This window comes from Cygnus atratus, chromosome 2, assembly GCF_013377495.2.
Source record: "Cygnus atratus isolate AKBS03 ecotype Queensland, Australia chromosome 2, CAtr_DNAZoo_HiC_assembly, whole genome shotgun sequence".
NCBI classification, from domain to species: domain Eukaryota; kingdom Metazoa; phylum Chordata; class Aves; order Anseriformes; family Anatidae; genus Cygnus; species Cygnus atratus.
The window spans coordinates 34836134-34855460 of record NC_066363.1 but is presented as its reverse complement, the minus strand read 5'-3'; positions in this window follow the sequence as shown (position 1 = coordinate 34855460).

Here is a 19327-nt window from a genome sequence, read left to right as displayed (position 1 = left end):
TTTGAAGGGCTGTTAGTCACAGTACACGACAAGAATTAAGATTAACCACTGAGACATTTTGTTAGTATTACTGTATGTTTTGTGACTTTTTAAAACTGAATGCACAAGTAGTGCTTCCTGCAAATAGGAAGGCAGACCTAGTATTAACCAATATCAGTTTCCTCACAAAACCTTGTTCAGAGAGATGCTCAAGCTGTAGTTAATTACTGTCAGATTTCTCAGAAGTAGCGTTTATTGTGGCACCTTTATGGCTACGCAGAACTCAACAGCTTTTACCATGCCAAAATCCTCATGGAGCAGCCCTAGGTGCAGAAGGTAACCTTACCCAGCTCTGCAGCCTGCTGAAATGATTAAGATGCTTTGCATAAAGAGTGTTGTGAAGCTTTCTGTTCCATCAGCACCTTTATGAAATGACAAAAGACTTTTTTTTTTTTCAAGCTGTTCTTCCCTAGTTAGGCTGGAAAAGAAACTGACTAGAGAGGATTTTGCAGTAAGGTGGCATTTAAGTCTGCACAAGCAACAATTTACAAGAGTAAAGTTATGTAATTGGACAAACCAGGAGAAAGCAGTGATCCTTTGATCAAAGGTAATTAATTGTACACAGTTTAACTTGTTTGGTTCTATCTGTCTGCATTTTGGAGGCCTTTCTATAGGAGGCAGTGCAAGCTCATACATACCACTGGAGGGGGAGAAAACAACTTTTTCATTCTAGACGGGTGATGCATCCTTATTTGCATTTTGGAGGAAACCTTCCTCGCTTCTAAAATTTCATCTTGCTCTCGATGCATACAGCACTGGTTAGCAAGAGTTCACAAGCTTTGTTGTAGTAAATAGCTAGCATCCGTTCCACCTAATACAGTTGGACAAGCACGCTGCACAGTATTTCTACAAGTGGCTCAGCAAAGTAAAAATATCAAAAGGAAGAATGTTAGATTGTCACTTATTGAGGTTAATATGAATGTAAGTATGATTTTGTTTTTCGGGTGAGAGATCCAAATGGGTTGTGGAATCAAACTTGAGTTCTTTGATTTCAAGTTTTACAGAATGGGAGGAGTGAGGCTTGCCTTTGTTTTATGAAGCAGCAGGTGTAGTGTTTTGCTTTTTGATAATGCTACCAGTCTAAATGTGACATTTCAGTAGTTTCTTAATAGTTCCAAATTAAGGAGTCAAAGCACCATTGCCAAACATTGCTTAACCCCGTAAACATCGTTCTTGGCTGCAGGTTACATATTTGATGGGGCATGCCTTTGAAACTGATCTGGCAATGTTTTCATGTGTAGTTATGCAGATGCGTTAAGATTGTCAATAATGGCTAGACTAAAGGTAAAATTTTAAAATACGCTTTTTTATAGTGTGTGTTACAATATCAGTGGTCTAAAACAAATACATCAATACGTTGGGCTTCTCTTACAGGGGAGAACAGAAATTGAACTTGCAATAGTAAAGGAACTATCAGATATTCTAGTCTCTCGTATATATCAAAGGCCAATAAAATGCACGCTTCTGGATTACGACTAGCCATTTGCCTTTATCTAAAACACATGTAAAAATCACATCCAAAAATCTTCCAGGACCAAAGCCAACAAAATTCTGTGTTGCTACATGTAGGATGAGTTGAACGGTTTAAAACTGATGTCCTGAAAACCAGGTTATTCTGAGAGGGGAGCAGCTCTGAGCTAGCAAGAAGAAATGCTAACCCTGGGAAAGGGTGTGAAATCCTGTCCCTTTCCAATGCTGTAACGGCTGAGTCAGGACTCCAGATGGTTACATCCATCTGCTCGTGATTCAGAGCTTGCATATAAGTACTTGCATGTCTTTTTCCACAATTACTCTTTTAATCTGAAATAGAAAAAGTATGACAGTCACCTTTTGAATAATTAATTTCTGGTTAGAGGTCTCACAGGAGGTGAGAGACTTGGATTACATTTGTTTTGGTGACAGGATGCCAATTTACATCCCTAGATTTCTAGAAGACTGCTTTAACCACCAAGCTGAACATGTGATAGGACAAAGATATTCTCTACTTCTTCTGGAGCTGTCATTATGCAAAAGCAGAGCCAGAAAGAAAATGGGCAGGGAGGAGCTAACTATAGAAGAGCATTCAAAACACATACCTTGGAGCAGGGAAGAAGCGGTGTTCTTTCCGGGTTGTTTATGCATTTAATTTTAAACAGCCTTGTATAAAAATAACCTGGCAGTGGAGATCAGAAGTCAATCAGAAGTCAAACCACTCTAGTGGTTTTACATCTCACTAACAGGGTTCACTGGAGCTTTCTGCTGCAGGACAGTGTTTGCTTAGGCAATGTGAACCCCTGCCTTGCTCCCAATCACACATTTTCCAAATGCATCTTCCCTTTCCTTATCATCCAGGTCTCTGAAACACATTTTTGTATGTTAGACTGTGCTGTCCCCATCTCACCACACTGCCAGTCTGTTGGTCATAAGCACGCAAAAGCTGTTGAAAGGAAGCATCAAAGAGCGTTCTCGTCTTTACGGTACCCTGCAGAAATTTACTGCTCATGCCCCCAGTCAGTCATAATTACCTGATGACAAATTATTTTAAGATGTCTGATGGTTCTTAATCTGTGGTAATGTCTTTTATTGGCCTTTTTTAATTCTAAGCTAATGCAGCTAACTCAAGCTGGTAGTTTTACATGACTTTTGGCTGCACTTTTTTTTTTCTTACTGTGAGCTGCAACCTGGGAGCTGAGCAGTGGTTTTGCTCAGCTTTCCCTGATATGTAGTACTTTCAGACAAATAGGAAAAATGCCCCACATACAATGAATTAAAAAATAAAATATAAAAAAAAAATACCATTGGTGTCACCTATGTGTCACTGGTATCCTTAAGAGCCTGGTGCCCTTACTCAGATTCCATTGCAGAAAGGTGCCTACATTGACGGGAACCAGCCTTTCACAGAAACACACACACAAACACAGGATGGTTGAGGTTGGCAGGGACCTCTGAAGATCATCAACTGAAGAACAAGTCTTACGAGGAGCGGCTGAGGGAGCTGGGATTGTTCAGCCTGGAGAAGAGGAGGCTCAGGGGCGACCTTATCGCACTCTACAGGTACCTTAAAGGGGGCTGTAGCGAGGTGGGGGTTGGTCTATTCTCCCACGTGCCTGGTGACAGGACGAGGGGGAACGGGCTAAAGTTGCGCCAGGGGAGGTTTAGGCTGGATATCGGGAAGAACTTCTTTACTGAAAGTGTTGTTAGGCATTGGAATAGGCTACCCAGGGAAGTGGTTGAGTCGCCATCCCTGGAGGTCTTTAAAAGATGTTTAGATGTAGCCCTTAGTGATGTGGTTTAGTGGAGGACTTGTTAGTGTTAGGTCAGAGGTTGGACTCGGTGATCTTGGAAGTCTCTTCCAACCTAGACGATTCTGTGTGATTCTGTGATCTAGTCCAACCCCCCTGCTGAGCAGGATCACCTAGAGCACATTGTGCAGAATGATATCCAAGCGGGTTTTGAATATCTTCAGAGAAGGAGACTCCACAGCATCTCTGGGCAACCTGTGCCAGTGCTCTGTCACCGTCACAGTAAGGAAGTGCCCCCTCATACTCAGATGGAACCTCCTGTGCTTCAGTTTGTGCCCGTTGCCTCTTGTCCTGTCGCTGGGCACAACTGAAAAGAGACGGGCTGCATCCTCTTGACACCCTCCCCTCAGACATTTATGTACATTAATGAGCTCTCCCCTCAGTCTTCTCTTTTCCATGCTAAACAGGCCCAGCTCTCTCAGCCTGTCCTGGTAGAACAGAAATCAGGCTTTTCCATATCATACCGTGTTTCTTATGGGACTTTGACATTTTATTTCCAATTATTTTGTCAGCTTACCTACTATTGATATTAAAACTGAAGTTCTTCCCAATTCTATTCTTAAGGGAGGGTACCACATTTTCAACTCTACAGATTTTTTGCTGTAGTAACTAATTTTATTTCTGATTCTCATGTACAAATTTTCATTGGTTAGCTTACCCATTCGGTCTTTCTCTTCCTTATTTTACTCACTACTGTTATATTTTATACTCGTATTGGCTGAACTGCAGGTACTTTACTGTTCAAATGGACACTTTCAATTGCACATCTCTTAACTCTGTAGTGGATTGGGTTTTTTTAAGTTTACAGATAATCACTTTACTCAAAAACACTTATTTCATTACCTTTTTCATTATTTAAAATCTTTTCTGGTGAATGAGGGGAAAAAAAAGGGTTCACTTTTTAACAGTCCTTCACACCATGGTATTTTATCTTATTACTTTGTATACACCTCTCTTTTTGACCCAGCTATTCTTAAGTATTGAACAAGGGTTGTGTCCTTCACAGGAATACCTGGGAAATAATCTTTTCTTGAGAGTCTCAGAAACATGCTTCCAACAAGCAATCACGAAGTGCTGACACCTCTAACTAGATCAGTTTGTTGTTTACACCAAATGAACAGAAGAGGGAGCCAATGTACTAAATAAAAAGCAGAAGAAAATCATAAGTGCACTTGACGGTAATTTTGAACAAACCTTAGACAGCTGGAAAGACAACGCTCATTTATACAAAAGGCAGTTTTACTGGAAGTGCTCAGCAAAAAGAGCTGGAGGTGACTAGTACAGCCGAGTGCATTGGTATGCCTACAATAATTGTAGGGTCTTCTGAATTCTTAAACTGATTCATGTTTCATATTTCATCAGGCAAGCTCAAGTCTGAAGTAGCCTATATTAAATTTCAACTTATTCAAATGGTAAAATATTCAGTTAGAAAGGATAATGTTTCTTTCTGACTATTAAGAAAATCTTAATCTAAAGTGGGGATCTCTAATGGATACTCTGGCTTTGTTCCTATTGTGGAGCTCACACTGATATCATCAGTTGAAGCACTATGTCTGAAATGCATAGACAGGCTGTAACACAGTTCCTCCACTAGCAGTTAGGTAGGAACATGTCGACTTTTGTTAGTAAAAATGTTTTTTTTATTCTGTTTTTCATACTGTTCTACGAATGGTATTTAATGATAGACTCAAATTGCTCAGAAAACCATGATATATTTTATAATACAAGTATACAAGTAAATACTAGTGTTGTTACAATTTAAGGTCCTAGGAAAACTAACACATGCAACCTTGAGTCAAAATTTTAATTAGCTAGGGTGCTTAGCTTTGTTAAGTAAACTATTGGTATCACTTTTCTAGCACATGCCCAAATATGATGCCTTTGCTACTTCAAGACCATGTTTTTCTTCATATCAAGCTGTATCTGATTGCAACTAAAGATTTTGAATACGAGACCCAATCAGGAATCCCTTCTATTCTTTTGCATAAAAGATGGCATCAGCTTTTGCAATACTCAAAGACTTAAACCTACAAGGCTTTGAGCACCCATGAGTGCTCAAATCTCAAATTAGCTCTATGTGTATGTTGCAAGTTAAGCTTGTTTTTCAGTGCCTAACTCTATCAGAAGCTGTGCGATCAGACATTACAAATTTAGTTCATACAAGTGTGTGCTGTCATTCTGAGTTCTCAGAAAGATGACATCTCTCTCCACACCAGCATGCCGATGACACATCAGAAACAACTCCCCAAAGAATGAAGCAATCCAAAGGGAGGGCTTTGCAGTCGGAAGATACTTCCACATCAGGAAATCTACCAAAAACATTGAGAAGTCTTCAAGGAATGAACAAGGTCACAGGATAGAAAACAAGATGACACAAGTGAGGCAAAGAAAGGGGAAACAAAGTGGAAATGAAATGAAGTTAGCACAGGCTGAAATGCTACATATTCTCATTACATGCTCAGCAGTTACAAGGATTAGCACTGTGCCTGTGCTTTAGCCTGCTTAGTAAGGGTATTGCCAGGTGTTGCACTCTGAAAGGAGAAGCAGTGGAAACCTAGAAGCAATAAAAAACAGACTTAACCTACCTTCAACTGAAGGTTTGGCAACTCTGTGTGTGTGTTCAGTGAATATTCCTCTGTTCAGTTGCATTTAATTTTGCTTCAGCTCTGTGAAATAACCCTTTTGAGGCTACCTGGCTCCGGCAGTCTGTGTTTTGCTGCCACATATTTTGGTGTTATATATTCCACATTAGCAAATCAGCCAGCTGAGACATGGTGTGATATTTATTCAGTGCATGTATCAAATGATGTTTTGCAGGGCTGTAAGCTCTGATCTGTCTTCTGCAACACCAGAGCCTAATGTCCCCACTTAGGCAACATGCTTGAGTTACTCTACAGTCGATGGCATAGCTTTAAGCTTTAGATCCTACCTGAAAAGTACAAGGCAGTGATCTACACCAGCTGCTATGAACATAATATAGACAAAAGGGCAAAAAAGAAGGGCTCAAGCAAAGTAGGGAGTAGTCACACAGTAGACTTAGCATGAAAAACAGCCTCTGTTTCGTAGCCAGAAAATTTATTATAAAAAGTGTTGATGGGGATAGGAGCATAGCCTAAATTACATTTACATTGAAGTTTATCTTTTTTTTATTATTGTTTAAGGAAGCTAATTCTCAGAACTGCTCTGTGCCAATACAGAAATCACTTTAAAGTCCTGCCATCAACAAATGAAGATAAAAAGCCACTGAACCCAGTGAATCTGCACTGACTACAGTGCTGTCTGTCTGGCTCTTTTGCTGACTTGAGGCAGTTATTTTTCTGCTTCTAGACAATGCACTCTAATGCTTTGACTGATCATGTTAGACAAATTTTTGTTTTTCTCTCATGGATTCCAACAACTTCTTTATTTCAAGTTTTAGATAAAATTATTCCTTTGGTAAACTGGTTAGTTTTATTTTTCTCATATAAAAATTCATAGCAACCATAAATATCTCTTTGTTTGTGTCTGTCATTCAGACTTGGAAAATAAAAATGCGGGAAAGATCCATAATTCACAGGTGAATAACTAGGAATGGGTGCATTGTGTGTTCCATCCACTCCAGCTCTCTTGAGACCAAGCAGCAGATGGACATGCATTTGTGAGGTTGCTTGCTTTTCAGAGTCGGATAAAACAAACAAAAAACAGATTTATTCCAAGTTTACTTCTGTAGACACAATACCTGTTACACATTGGTTTCTCCCTTGTCCAGTTTCCCTCTGAACAGAGAAGAGAGAGAAGCATTTTGAGTTTCCAAAGCATTTTGATTCTGTCAATTTAGGGAGATAGAAGAGATGGGGTGTGTGATGAACCACTTGCTAGGAGAGAATTAAAATGCTCTTCTTAGAAAATGATTTCTTAGTGTAAATCAGAGCTGATTTTGGTATTTCTTGAAGGGAAAAATGGTCATAACCACCTTAGCTTCTGCTGGAGGCTCAACATCAGGTTCTGGAAATGTCCAGCCCAAACTGGAAACTCTCCCAGGCATGACCCCCACATCACAGTGCACTAACTGGTAACAACTTCTGTCTCTCTTCCATCCCTTTTTTAAACTTCAGTAGGAGTAGGCATAGATATGATGTGTTTAGATCAGATAAAGGGGACTGGGAAAGGCTTCACAGAGCCCTAGCCTGGTAGAAATGTGTCACAGCCACGGGGAAAACACACTAGCTGCCAGGCACCATGTTGCCGTTGGTGTACAACTCCAGCGGTGCTTTCTCTGGGCTGTGGTGTGAAACCCATGGAGGGGACCATCCCAGCTCACTGCAGCCCTTGGGAGAAGCCTTCTCCGTGACTTGTCCCTCTCCCAGTTTCCAGACCGGCATCACACAACACTGTGCTAGGAAATGCATGTTGTCAGTACTGGTGCAGGGAAGGGGAGGGCAGAGGCCTTCAAGGAAGACCATGGAGAAACCTAATACCTCCATGGGTTCCCTTGTAGGGACAAGATCGGGGATGTGGAGTCATTTATTAGGTCCCCATCTACTGCTACAACATGCATGTCATCAAGCAGCTCACTGTAAGCAGTGGTCTCCAAGCTTTCTGTCTTGTTACAATTTTCAAACGTCCTTTCTTTCTAATCTTAGAGTTACAGATTTTGGTTCTTACTTTAAAGAACAGCACAGGATGCTTTCTGGAACAGTGACTTCTTGCCTAGTCTTTGATTTCTGCAGGTCTCTCTTGGGCAAGGGCTTTGGTTTTGTTTTGTTTTGTTTTGTTTTGTTTTTCATTTCTCTGCTGAAAGGTGACTCTGAAGGACTTTAGCTATTGGGTAATTATTGGGTAAGAAATTCTTACTACTTTATCTATAAATTTTGTTTGTTGGTGCATATCAAATACTCACTTTCTCTTCATTTATGGACCTAAAGTAATTCTAGAGCTTGCAAGTTCACTGAAAATAGTAGTAAGTAGGTTTTATGACAGCATTCAACATCAAAAGATTTCAAAGACAGTTTTCTTAACTTTCAGTAAAACAGATGCATAAGTCTAAATGAAACCTTTATGCTAGCATGATAAGAATCTATAACTTGGTAGTTTCATATTATAAATACAGGTCTCCAGAAAATTAAATATATTGCTGTAGTGACTGCTGGAATATTCAGCTAGCAGATGTTTGTTTTAAGCTACTTTTAAGAGAGTTCTTACATGAATACAACAGCTTGTTCATTTTTCTTTTATTTCTATATAACTGAAGCCCTTCTCTTTCTCTCACAAACATCAAGGGGGGACCAGGAGAGAGGGGTTTGTGAACTCTGACCACCATGTAGCTCTTTTCCATGGCTGTGCTTGTACTATGTATGGGTGGGACTTGGTCTGTTTCCTGTGACTTGCTCTTCATACAGTTTCTTCACAGCCACAGAGAAGGAAACATTCTTCCCTTTTGTAAAGCCACCTTTTGAAGGAAGACATGATGTTTTGTTGTGTAATGCCATTTTTTCCAGTAAATGTGTATTCATTTAGTGGAATGAGTCTGATTACAGTCTTGTGCCAGTCTCTGAAACTTTTCAAGTTGTTTCATTGGACTAATAGAAGATGAGATTTCATTACTCTCAGGATGGTATTCAATTTCAAGGGTAAAATTAAATACTTCTAACTTTCTAACTGGGGCAAATATTATGCGTTTGTTTAATATTTGTAAGCAGGTAGAATTTTTATGTCTTGCCAGGCTTTGTAGCAGTTACATAGTGCTACAAGAAATTTGTAAGTATTGAATATATTTTGGTTAGTTCAAAAATGCTCAATTTTTTCCTTATACTTTAGTGGATATATGAGACCATGAACCTGCCAATATGTTTAATCACAGAAGATGCAAATGCCAGTAAGTCTGCACATTGTGTACAAAGTATGTGACCATAACTGTTTGTTTCTTGCCAGTCTTAGGAAATCCACAGTCTGAAAAAAATTCAAGTGCCAACTAGACATTAGTGTGGCTACACAGCTCAAATATGGCTGCCTAAAGTTATGGTGCTACACCCAAAGTTCATTGACGAGGATTTTCACTCCATTGGCCTTGATCTTAGTTCCCTGTTGCCATAACCAAAATGAGAACTCTCTTCTGGGCATTGTATTGTCTAGGAAACTTGGGCATAGACTGTTGCATTAGAGCATCTCAATATGGGCTTGCAAAGCTGGTATATGTATGTCAGGCCTGAAGGTTTAGGGCTTAGTTTTCAGCTTTGGTAGTTCCTTGCTGGTATGCCCTTTTCAAGATTATCATAGAATCGTAGAACAGCTTGGGTTGGAATGGACCTTAAAGACCATCTACTCAGATCAAAAAAATCATTTGCTTTATTGTTTCAAAGTTTGCCTCAGAAACACTCAGACACCAATATTTGTATTCCTTTTTTGAATTCCATTTTATGGAAGACACAGCAGAAACAGTCCAATACTTACAAAGAAGTGAATGTTTTGCTGCTGTTGTCTTGAGTCTGTGATAGCAAGAAAAGCTAAATTAATAACTGAAGCAACAACTTTGGTTAAAGATGTACTATACCCAGAATCCCAGATTTATGTCCTAGAGGGATCAGCTCTTCATCCTTCATTTATCCAGCATTAAACAGTCTACTCAGAAAGAGCTTGTCTACAGTAAATGTGGAATCCACCAGTCTGATGGACTTCTCCCTCTGACTCCTGAAAAAGCAGTGGTTTCTTTACTGTCTCTGGACGAAATCTCATCTTGGTACTGCTCTGCTGTTTGCTCATTGATTGTTTTCTCAAATACAGCTATATTCTATTGCTACTTCACAGTGTATGTACAGATAGCTAGAGATTAAAAGTCTGCACAATGTAAGTTACTACAATAATAATTTCAGACTCAGTGCACTGAATGTTTTGGGGTTTTGGTTTTTGTGGTTTTTGTTTGTTTGTTTTTCAGGTAATGACCCCTGGTAGTTCAGAACTGATAAATAGGATGCTGGATAAAGATATGTAGCTCTGGACAGTGTTTTCAGCAATCCTGTTTCTGTGGCTTCATTTATACTACTCATATGCGTTTTCTTGATATGTGTATGAAGCTCAAGAGGAAAATAATCAGCTTTTGTGGGATTTAGACCTTGCAGTGCTTCTCTATTTCTAAGCACTCAAGTAATAAAGGCTTTGGTAATCATCTCCAGCATACTGTATTACTATCTTTCCAAAGCCATCATTACTGTTAAGCTTAATGGCTACTCTACAACTTAGCAGAAGCTATGAAAATCAAAAAGGATGACACAACTATAGACTGAAATCCAGAAAGCTGCGGTTCTTGCTCCAAGAAAATTATTGAACACATTAGCAGAACATGACTTCATTAACAGCATTAAAAGTTAGCATTTACTGGAAGGCAAGCTCTACTTTGGCACATATTTCAATGAATGACAACAATTTTTTGAATATTGCATCATGCATCAACAGCTAGTTTAGGGCAGTGGGTCTAAAAGCAGTTAAGATTACATCAGTGTTCTTCAAAACAGTATGAAGAATAGTTATTGCGCTCATTATTTTTTTAATTTTAAAAAGGCATTTTCCAGAATGTTTAGTATTTACTAATGTTCATATATAATTAAAACCACAGGCAAGAGCATAAGTCTCTGAGCTAATTATGTTGCCCAGTATCTTTCTGAAGAGATTGCCTTTTATCCTTTTCTCTTTCCCTCATAGTAGAAAAAGAAACAGATACTAAATTTTGGTCTTTTGTGGCTTTTATAGTTTTACTTAGAGTTGACTCAGCCTGAGAACTGCAGGATTGGATTGCTTCCTTCTGGTTCTCCTCCATCCTCACCTCTATAGCACTGGCTGGATTTGGTGAAGATCTCTTCTTACCAGCTAGCCAGCCCAGAGTCCTCTCCTAGGTAGTTGTCATTGCTACTGCCATGCTGAGATTTTTGTGACATTATCCTTTCTGGGGACAGCAGGACAGATCTCATGGATTTCTGCAAGCCACCGGCCTGAATAGGGATATACCACTCTCAAAGTCTGTTACTGTTTCCCGAGCCAGCAAAGCAATAGTGATAACATTTCTTAGCTGTTTTGACTTTTTTCTTTCTCTTCAGTCTCGTGATTGTTACATGAATAGGTGCTAAAATTTTGATTTAAGACAGCATCATTCAGTGTTTCAGAAAATCAGGATCAGTTTCAATTAAGCTTTTCCAATTAACTTTTACTTACAGGGAAAAAAATATCTAAATGGATAAGAATGTTATTGGGTCTCTTGGGATTTCTTGTTTACAGTTGTAAGGCTTGATTCTCTTCTCTCTTACAGTGATACAAATCGGACATAAATGTAAGGCACGCAAATGTAAATGTACACTGCAGTAAAAGCAGAGAAGTGAGAGGAAAGTACTTGGGCCTAATATGGGTGAAATAGAGAGTATTTAGATGCATGTAGGGTACATGATCTTTGAAGCAGATGGGGCAAAGACAGGAGGTCCATGAAGGTGAAGTTTCAGGAATCTGAGCTCACATTCTGGGGAAAAGTGTTAGAGGTGTCTGGTTTGGTGTCCCTGGTCTCCCCACAAGTACACATTTTTGGATGCAGTTTTTCAGACAGAAAGACTGTACAGGTGAGGCGCTTGACAGACAGAAAGGAAAGACAACTACCTAACACAAACCTTCCCTGCACCTCCAGGGACTGGGAAAGGAGAGGAAAGGCAGACTGGCTGCCCCCGTGTCCTGGCTCTTGGTGGCTGCTGAGACCAAGCATGCCTCACCAGAGCACAGAGAAACGGTGGGGTTCTGGAAACCAGGAGAGCCTCTCGGCAGCTGCCATGCCTGAGGCGCTGCAGGTCCACCAGGAGCTGCCTTTGCCATGCCCAGGCCTGGGAGCAGCTGGCATCAAGCAGACTTCTCTCCCAGGTGGTTAGGGAAGTCGTGCAGGCCCCATTTGCTGTCACCACAACCTCACAGAGGCTCTCTGTAATGGAGCTGAGCACCGTCACTGCCCTACTAAAAGGGATGAAAAATGAAGTTTAAAGAAATGTGAGAAGAAAGCAGGAAAATAAATAACGTCAAGAGTCAAGCTAAGAGCAAGCCTGCCCTTCAGCTCATTACAGCGAGGAGGAAAGAGTGGGGACAAGAAATCAGCAAGTCCTGGAGGGGAGGAGGAGGGTACTGCATCAGTTAGCAGTGGGAACTGAAATGTACAACATTTGCACCTCAGATATTCACCTTGTTGCTCACATCTAATTTTCTGCCAACATTTTCAACAATAATGGCCATTAAACACCACCACATGTATGCACAAAAGCTTGTATTCTGGAAATGGCATTCTATTCTCCAGTAATTACAGACCACTCCATAGCACTAATGAAATACCCAAGCAATGCAAGGAAGTGTTCCCTCTGCCACCCACCAGCACAGAATAAATATATCATATATACATATACATAGCTACTGAACATGGGTTTTGGCATCTGTAACCAAGCTGCAAGTCACCAAAAAAAAAAAAAAAAGAAGAGAGAACAGAAAAGAAAAATTCCTCAAGCCACTAAAAATTCAACTACATAATTCCCATTTGGCACGCTGTGGGGAGGAAAGTCAGTACAAATTGTGGGGGCACCAGGAATGCTACGGGTGAGCACCCTATCCAGTGCCTTGATGGAGAAGTGCTCAGACACTGGGATAAAAGGGTGACAACTTCAGTGAGGAAAGGGATAAGGGAACTATGGAAAGGTGGAAAGGGTGAGGGGAAGATTAAGTGACTTCTTGTGGAAAGGAGGTCCCTAAGAGTCCCGTTTCTCATGAAGAAGAGGACAAAGGGACTGGAGCTAGTCAGGGGAAAGGAAGACAGTGACATGAACACATGGAAATTGGAGATGCAGACCTGATCACGTTTTTTGGGAGGCAGCACTGAAGGGAGACAAAGCAGAAGGTTTTAGGAAGGAGGGAGCAAATGGAAATACATTTTAAAAGGACTTTTCCATGAAAAGTGTGAGGAATGAAAAAGACTATAGAAAAATCACCCAGACATAAAAGGATGATGCTGAAGAAACAGAAAGGAAGAATCACAGCAGGACTAGGATGTTATTGGCTCTGCTTTATTGACTGTTTGGCACATCCAGCATGTTGCCCCATGAGTGAATGATTAATGGCTTGCTTCCTTCCCTAGGCCCTGCTCTTCTGGATACAGTCTGTATCAGTCTCATTTTTTTTCATTCTGAAAAGCATACTGATCTTGTACTCATGTACCTGAAAGTCCATAAAAATTCAAACAAGTAGCTTTGCAGCAATATTACAGTGGCAAAGCACTGTGCCTCCACAGGCAGCAGCTGCAGGAACAGGGTCTCACTTTACTCTGATCAGCATTACCCAAGCATTTTCATATGTCTATAGTCTTATTCTCTGCATTATCAGAGAGGTAACAAATGACAGAAGCTTCATATTATGAATTATGTAGTTACTTCAGCAGTTATTGGAAGATATATAACAGGAGGACATATACACATAATGCAATGATTTTAAATTATTCATTTGAAACCCCACTTACCAAAATACCCAAGAAAATTACATTTTGTCTGATATGGTTTTGAGCTTTGTGTCTTCTTTGTTCATAAGGAGGTAAATCCCTTAATTTGTTTAATTTGTTCTCATGCAATAGAAAGAGAACACCCAAGATACCTTTTTCCGTGGAGGAATTTCAGAGCAAAGAGTTGCTATCTCTGATAGCACCAAATAACTCATTGAGCTAAGTCCTATTTGCAGACTCATAAAATAACAGCAATCCTTGGAAACATCTTTCATTGCTGAAATTGGTAGTCTTATTTTGTCTTCTTCTTATTACAGTTGGTTTGGAAATAAGGAGTGGGGAAAATTACCACCCATGTAACTACCCACCTGTGTTTGTACTCCTTTTAATAATGTTGACCTATAATTCAGAAAGAACCAAAATGCTGTTTTTATGTAGACACACAGACACAGATTTCTAGGTTGGAAGAGACCTCAAGATCATCGAGTCCAACCTCCGACCTAACACTAAGTACTCCACTAAACCATATCGCTAAGCTCTACATCTAAACGTCTTTTAAAGACCTCCAGGGATGGTGACTCCACCACCTCCCTGGGCAGCCTGTTCCAATGCTTAATAACCCTTTCGGTAAAGAAGTACTTCCTAACATCCAACCTAAACCTCCCCTGTCGCAACTTTCGCCCATTCCCCCTCGTCCTGTCACCAGGCACGTGGGAGAACAGACCAACCCCCACCTCTCTACAGCCTCCTTTAAGGTAACTGTAGAGAGCGATAAGGTTGCCCCTGAGCCTCCTCTTCTCCAGGCTGAACAAGCCCAGCTCCCTCAGCCGCTCCTCGTAAGACTTGTTCTCCAGACCCCTCACCAGCTTGGTCGCCCTTCTCTGGACTCGCTCAAGCACCTCCATGTCCTTCTTGTAGCGAGGGGCCCAAAACTGAACACAGTACTCAAGGTGCGGCCTCACCAGAGCCGAGTACAGGGGCACAATCACTTCCCTAGACCTGCTGGCCACACTGCTTCTTATACAGGCCAGGATGCTGTTGGCCTTCTTGGCCACCTGAGCACACTGCTGGCTCATATTCAGCCGACTATCAACCAATACTCCCAGGTCCTTCTCTGCCAGGCAGCTTTCCAGCCACTCATCTCCCAGCCTGTAGCTCTGCTTGGGGTTTTTACGCCCCAGGTGCAGGACCCGGCACTTGGCCTTGTTGAACTTCATACAGTTGGCCTCAGCCCATCGCTCCAGCCTATCCAGATCCTCCTGCAGAGCCTTCCTGCCCTTGAGCAGATCAACACACACACTTAGCTTGGTGTCATCTGCAACTTACTGAGGGTGCACTGGACGCCCTCATCCAGATCATCGATAAAGATATTAAAGAGGACCGGCCCCAGTACCGAGCCCTGGGGGACACCACTAGTGACCGGCCTCCAACCAGATTTGACTCCATTCACCACAACTCTCTGGGCCCGGCTATCCAGCCAGTTTCTAACCCAGCAAAGCGTACGCCAGTCCAAGCCCCGAGCAGCCAGTTTCTTGAGGAGAATGTTGTGGGGAACGGTGTCAAAAGCCTTACTGAGGTCAAGGTAAACCACATCCACAGCCTTTCCCTCATCCACCAAGCGCGTCACTTTGTCATAGAAGGAGATCAGGTTCGTCAAGCAGGACCTGCCTTTCATAAACCCATGCTGACTGGGCCTGATCGCCTGCTTGCCCTGCAAGTGCCGCGTGATGACCCTCAAGATAATCTACTCCATGAGCTTTCCTGGCACTGAGGTCAAACTGACAGGCCTATAGTTCCCCGGGTCTGCCCTCCGGCCCTTCTTATAGATGGGCGTCACATTGGCTAGCCGCCAGTCAACTGGGACCTCCCCCGATAGCCAGGACTGACGATAAATGATGGAAAGCGGCTCGGCCAGCTCCTCCGCCAGTTCTTTCAGTACCCTCGGGTGCATCCCATCCGGCCCCATCGACTTGCGCACATCCAAGCTCCGTAGCAGGTCGCCAACCATTTCCTCATGAATAGCGAAGGCCACATCCTGCTCCCCATCCCCTTCCACCAGCTCAGGGCACTGGGTATCCAGAGAACAACCGGTATTGCCGCTAAAGACTGAGGCAAAGGCGGCATTAAGCACCTCAGCCTTTTCCTCATCCTTAGTAACTAGGTTTCCCCTCGCATCCAGTAAAGGATGGAGATTCTCCTTAGTCCTCCATTTCGCGTTGATATATTTGTAAAAGGATTTTTTGTTGTCTTTAACGGCAGTAGCCAGGTTGAGCTCCAGATGAGCTTTGGCCTTTCTAATTTTCTACCTGCACAGCCTCGCTACATCCTTGTAGTCCTCCTCAGTGGCCCGCCCTTTTTTCCAAAGATTATAAACCCTCTTTTTTCTGCTAAGCACAAGCCGCAACTCTCTGTTGAGCCAGGCCGGTCTTCTTCCACGCCGGCTCGTCTTTGGGCACGTGGGGACGGACCGCTCCTGTGCCGTTAAGATTTCCTTCTTGAGGAGCGCCCAGCCTTCCTGGACTCCTCTGCCCTTCAGAACCACCTCCCAAGGGACTCGGCCAACCAGCATCCTGAGCAGCTCAAAGTCAGCCCTCCGGAAGTCCAATACAGCAGTTTTACTGGTCCCCTTCCTGGCCTCGCCAAGAATAGAGAACTCTACCATTTCGTGGTCACTCTGCCCAAGACAGCTTCCGACCACCACATCTCCCACCAGTCCTTCTCTGTTTGTGAAGAGAAGGTCTAGCGGGGCACCACCCCTGGTAGGTTCACTGACCAGCTGCGTCAGGAAGCTATCTCCCACGCTCTCCAGAAACCTCCTAGACTGCTTTCTCTGTGCCGTGTTGTGTTTCCAGGATATGTCCGGGAAGTTGAAGTCCCCCACGAGGACAAGCGCCGACGATTTTGCAACTTCTGTCAGTTGCCTATAAAACTCCTCATCCGTCTCCTCATCCTGGTTCGGCGGTCTATAACAGACCCCGACCAGGATGCTAGCCTTGCCGGCCTTCCCGCGGATCCTAACCCACAGGGATTCAACCTTATCATTCCCAGCCTGGAGTTCCACAACATCAAAAGATTCTCTAATGTAGAGAGCCACGCCACCACCCCCTCTGTGCTGCCTGTCCCTCCTGAAGAGCCGATAGTCAGGCATTGCAGCACTCCAGTCGTGGGAGCGGTCCCACCATGTCTCCGTGATGGCAACCAAGTCGTAGCCTGCCTGCTGCACGAACCAAGTCGTAGCCTGCCTGCTGCACGAAAATGTAAATACATAGAAAGTTACTATTCCCTGATAATAAGCAAATGTCTAGGAGTGTTTGAGACACAGGTTTCATTTCAACTGGAAATGATGTTTTAAAGAAACTCTCATGCCTCACAGGCAGGCACATAACCGTTTTTTTTGTTTGTTTGTTTGTTTGTTTGAGGATAGCATTTTCATTTCTGCATAGCTTTCTCTATTTCTCATACCTGAGCTTAGAAGATGTTTAAAAGAGTTTGGTCTATCAAGTAAAAATTCCTTTAGGAAGAAATGGGAGCTCCTACTGTTCTCCTCTGCTCAAGGCTTGCCCTGGCTTTTCACTCCGAGGGTCAAGTACACGTGTGCTGCTTGGTGTAAAGATTTCCAAGCCAGTTCTTACCGAGTTAGCATTGCTATCAAAGTGATAACAGCTGCATTAGCAGAACGCTGTGTGACAGCCAAGTTCTGCTGCTGAGAAGCCAGCTTGGATGCCTGCAGTCATTTAGCACTAGGTCAGGCATCACGGCCAGGTACTGGGTTCTGGCATGGAGATGTGAGCAATGTTCCTGAGAGAAAGAGCACTGACCACTTCCCCAGCCTGCCTGTTCCCAGATGATTCATCAGGCCAGTCTGCCTATTAGCAACTCATGCGTGCTGGCTCCAGCAGCTCCAAAGGGCGCGATCATTCATGGGTGACACGGCGAGGTCAAGAGACCTTTGCATCTTTGGCTCCTGACCAAACTCCTCCATGAGAGGCAAGGCAGGCGGGTGGCAGTGGCTGACCTGGAACATCGATCTGGGCATTGATTCATTTCTTCCTCCAGCCTGAGCAGAGCAGGATCCTTTTTCTCCTTTCAAAGGGAACTGGCTGTGCAGGGGCCTGAAGCGGAGCAGCGTGTGTCAAGCAGCCGTGGAAACACCCGGGGAGGCTCTGCAGGCATTGCAGACGATGCTTCATGCAGCACCACAAGCTGTGCTATTGATTTTGCTCCACTCTTGTCACCAAGCTGAGTTGAGGCTCAGTTCTCTTAAAAGCTGCATTAAGGATCCACTGCACCTCCATGTGTTGTTCTGAAAGCTCACAAGATTAGCTAGGCCTAATGCAGTAGGCTGGGGTATGATCTTTCTCTGTGATTGCTGGACATCTTTTTTGTTATGCCAGGCTCTGCCTGTCCTGAGAGAGAAAGGGTATTGTGCCAAATCCCATACTAAGTGAGTGCAGTTCTATAAATCAATGTTAATGCTAAGCTTATTAGAACGAGGGGCAAATAAGAGGAGCCTAAATGAGCAATACTGTGTATTTAACTATGTATGAGGAACAATTCAAACAGCACAAGGGCTGTTGGATGTACTGTCCGTAAATTCAGTAATGAAGCTGTTTACTGGGGAACACTCGCTTTTCTCTAGCCAAATGACAAGAAATCATTTTTGGCATTGTATGACTGTGATGCTGCAAGTTTTGAAGAGCAGAAATAAACTTGAAAATCTAATTTAACATTGAACGATAGCTTGCTGATCACAGACTATATAATTTATCTTTAGGTAAATCACTTTCCTGTAGACAACAGCAATTAATGCTTAGGCACAGAGGTATAATGGGGAGTTTGAAAAGATAGTGTCTTCATCCCTGTGTCTCATAAACCCATTGTCCTTAATGTACATAGTTCTCTTTCACCCTCAACAATGTCCTCTGCAGAATGCACTGCAAATGTTCTGGATGTTTGCTTCTTAAAGGGTGATCAAAATATAATGAGATGAAAATGGCTGTGATTTATTCTTGAAGTTGTTTGTTGCAAGATCCTGACCCAGATTCAGCCCTCCTTAGGGCAGTTTTGCACTGCACTCTGGGCAGGATGCCCTTGGAAAGGGTATAGCTGGTGTTGTGTTTGTGGAATGCACTCTGAGGTTTCTTAAGTAACAAAAGTCAAACTCTGTTTTCTCTATAAAATTTTGTATAAAATTCAGAAAAACCTAAGGGTGGGGAAAAAAAAAAAAAGTATTTAGCCTGTAAAGAATATGCTGCCTAAAGCCTGTGTTAAGATCATGTATGACAAACAGTGCAAAACAAGAAATCAAATTGACTCCTGCTAATAAATCTCTAATTGGGCCTTATTGTTGAAGAAAATAAATGAGGGAATTAGCCAGTCTAGTTAGAACCCTTTGGGTTTGCTGTTTGGTACTGATGCTGGAAGTGCCAAGTTGGCACTCAGAATCCAGCCTTGAAAACATGACCCTACTTTTACCTTTTCCTGAAATGTTCTGAACAAAACAGGGCTCTCATCTCCTTTTTCCCAAGTG